Raw genomic sequence first — 3,855 nt, 5'->3', positions numbered from 1 at the left:
GCGCACACACACACACACATATATATATATCAGATCTACGTTTCTTTCGACCCTACCCACACTCTACGTCTGTTTACTTACCATTGCAGTTTTGGTATATAGTTCAGTTCTGTACAGAACTTATTGTCATATGGCCAGAAATAACTTCTTAAATTATTTTTTCCAAAAACACCTTACAAAGAGTTTTGAAGCATTATCTCATAGGTAAAGTCGAATGGTAACAGCGGACTTTCTAATACAGCCACAGCTATGCATTCTTGAAAAATAAACCGCAAACAGCTGTTGTATGATCCTTTAATAGTACTATCGGTTTCAGAACGTTAATGTTGGGTCTTCAGGTACATCTGAAAAAGAATAATAGCACAGGAGGAAATTAAAATTGTAAAAAAAAATTGAGACAGCAAGAATCTAGGGAGAAGAGTGGTAACCTGGTGTACTAAATACGTAACTGACAAACGCAAATTTGAATATAGTAGTCAACTTATTTATTTTCAGATTATTTACAGGCAAAATTGAGCACATTGGATGTCCCATCATTCACAAACAGGTTGTTATAAATTCGTAGAATAGTAACGAAAGTCGAAATTTGACACAGGCGAAATGAAAAGACGGCTCTAAAAGGTTAGCTGTAAAAAGAACAATAAACTTGAAAAACCAGGAAAAAGGGCTTAAAGTTGAACAGCCGTATTAAATAATAGTCGCGGTCAAAAGACAAGGTGTAGTGAAAAGCTTCTTAAAGGGTATAGAATAAAATTACAGCGAGTAAGAGAATGGTAAATGTTTACAAAGTATATACGGTAAAACATCTCTCCGGAACGGATCTGATGCATGTCAGTCATTCCGTCTGTTTTAAATGCTAGTCAGCTAAGTCAAGGGGTAAGCCTAATCGTTAGTTTGTAAAATAAATACTGTAACAAAAATCACCAATATTTTCCAGTGAATCTATATCACAAAATGACTAATTATGTGCACTACAGAGCCTACAGTGCACTATTCCTGTTGTAGGTCCCAAGCAAGCGGCTTTCAAGGCAACAAAAATTTGAGTTACAATATTTTATGCAATTAGTGAGAGAATTTAAAAATGTAAAATGCTGTCATAATCTGCTCACTGAGGGCCATAATTTTCTGTTAAAAGTTTAATACAGTTAGAAACTGTATGTCTCGAAACAGTGTAACTCGTGGCGCGTGAATTACCCAAACTGTATTCATCCAGTATTTGAGAACGAAAGGCTTAGTGACTTGGAACAAGCTTTACATATGATTTAAAACCTTTTTCTCTGACACCCTCAACAAAGTGATGAAAAGATAAAAAAATATCGTTCGCTAAATTTTCGCTGTTCATGCAGTAAAACTTCAGCACCAAGCCTGACGTTTTAATTTTTACTTCACTACTAACTCTTTTCGAAACACTTTTTTCAGACAGTATCCACATCTGCTACTGAATGAATCTCCAGAATTATATGAATATAAAACACACAGTTCAGGGGATATGACATCATAAACACCGAGATGCGTGATAAACTAGCTTTTGCTTAAAATGGAGCTCGAATTAGCCAGTTTATATTCAGCAAGTATTTCATAATGAGAGTACTTAGCATAGTTTCAAACATTTAAACATTTCCTAAACTTTTTCTCGCCCACATGATTAAAGGCAACTGTTTACACCTTAACTCATTTGTAAAATAATCAGACCTTTGAAGCTGTTTTATACGTGGGAGTTCGATCCTTTAAAGAATTGGGGGGAGGGGGGGGGGAGGGAGGAGGAGGGGGTTACTTACTTTGACCACTATGTATTCCTTCCATAGTCACGTAAGACCTTATTACACAAGGATTACGAGTGATGCAAAGCGTTTCATTCAGCGCTCAGTCTTTCCGCTCGTCGGTAGCAACCGCTGCTAATACTACTGATTTGCAGGTCTGCCTAGTTGAAAATATTTGTCTGCTTCAGAACACCGTTATACGATGACCGTCGGTCGTTGTTTGCTGGTAGCTAATTTATTTTTTATCTATAATTTCTCCTATCTTCTCGAGAGTCGTGCAGTGATGTAGTTCTAGAAAGAACAGCATGTTCTGGCAGCCGCGGAAACGAATATCAGTTATATGAAAGAGACTCAAGGATAATCTAGTATACCTGCACAGTGTGAAGAAGATAAGTGACTTCTGAGAACTGCGGCAGAGCCGTTTCTGCATCGTCTCGCTAACGCTAACTACAGGAAAAAGAAATGATTGCAGTCTGCCTTGCAATTATCACCACTCCTTAGAGGCTTTTAAGATATCGTCGCAGATGTCTGTAGCTGCAGAAGCCGCTAGTGGAATGGTACCAGACATTGGCATACGTACAACGCTGTTCGGCCAGATTGTGCTCACACAGCAGATCTAATGAAGATCCCGAGCCGGAACAGCCGAAACGTGTCCAATTAGAAGTGCCTGCTACTTGTGTATGCCAGTTACAGGGATGCCGGCTCCAACAGCCAGTGACAGAACAGAACAACGTTCCGCGTGCCAGCGTTTTGCCAAAAAGATAAAGACGAAAAAGACGTTAAGGACGAGCACTACGAAGGACCAGCTGCCTCGTAAATGCAGTAGGTTTCTGCCTCTAACGTGCGTTTATAATGTAGCACGGCTGCCTTCCTCTGGTACGATTACGTCGCTACATGTAGGCTTATTAAAGCGTTTATTTTAAATACTTATATGGTTATAGTGTCTGTGACATGTCCGAACAGACAGACACCATATCCATATAAGTGTATAGTTCTGGCAATTCCGGCCGTGACCTTCTTTTTCTGTGCGGATGCACACATATTCCCCGAACTCTTACGGGACCTGATAAGAATGTCTTCCAGGAGTAATGAGTGTATTGGGGTGGGACACTACGAATGTAGTGTGTGGACATACAAGGTGAGAATGTGCGTCTCGCGGGAGGGGTGCGCGAGATATTTCCTGCAGTCGCACTACACTCTGTGCCCTCGGTGGTTCAGATGGATAGAGCGTCTGCCATATAAGCAGGAGATCCTGGGTTCGAGTCCCGGTCGGGGCACACATTTTCACCTGCCCCGTTGATTTATATCAACGCCCGTCAGCAGCTGGGTATTAACATAATTCTAATTCCGTTTATTTAAAGGTTCGTGTATGTTCCGGTTCCTCCAGCGCCCTCCAGAGACTTTGTGCACTGAGCATGTACTACTCTTTCAGCACAGCGGATCCAGTAATGCCTACACTCCCTCACCGATGCTGGCAGCAATGTGCTGTTCATACGGGTTCCTGGGCATGTCGGCGTACACGAGTATGAAGTCGCTGATTATGCTGCTAAGGCTGCAACTGTATCATGCAGGCTTTGAAGCTTTTCTGTCCCATCAGACGATGTTATCATTGCTATATCTAGGAACATTCTATCGTTCTGGCACGAACACTGGCCTTCGCTTCCTGGAAGCAGACTCAGGGGTATTACAGCCCGCTAACGGCAGTGGTAACACTGGTTCCTATCATATCACCAAAGTTAAGCGCTGTCGGGCTGGGCTAGCACTTGGGTGGGTGACCATCCGGTCCGCCGAGAGCTGTTGGCATGTCGGGTGCACTCAGCCCATGTGAGGCAAACTGAGGAGCTACTTGATTGAGAAGTAGCGGCTCCAGTCTCTCTAAACTGACATACGGCCGGGAGAGCGGTGTGCTGACCACATGCCCCTCCATACACGCCTGTGCTTTGAGGATGACACGACGGCCGGTCGGTACCGTTGGACCTTCCAAGGCATGTTCGGACGGAGTTTAGTTTAGTATTAAAGTCCTTTCTATAACTTGGACAACGTCGTCTGTCTTTATACCCGCGAGGAGCTGACAGTATTGGCACTGTCTTTTCAT

At 42.5% G+C, this 3,855-nt stretch overlaps 1 non-coding gene across 1 annotated transcript; it reads left to right on the top strand.

Moving 5' to 3' along the window:
• The first annotated feature begins 2,962 nt into the window (after positions 1 to 2,962).
• On the top strand, positions 2,963 to 3,037 carry Trnai-uau (transfer RNA isoleucine (anticodon UAU)). The gene has a single exon. It is a non-coding gene; the product is annotated as a tRNA-Ile (tRNA).
• The last annotated feature ends 818 nt before the right edge of the window (positions 3,038 to 3,855 follow it).

This window comes from Schistocerca gregaria, chromosome 8 (assembly GCF_023897955.1).
Source record: "Schistocerca gregaria isolate iqSchGreg1 chromosome 8, iqSchGreg1.2, whole genome shotgun sequence".
Lineage (NCBI taxonomy): Eukaryota > Metazoa > Arthropoda > Insecta > Orthoptera > Acrididae > Schistocerca > Schistocerca gregaria.
This window is presented reverse-complemented; position numbering and strand designations above follow the sequence as displayed.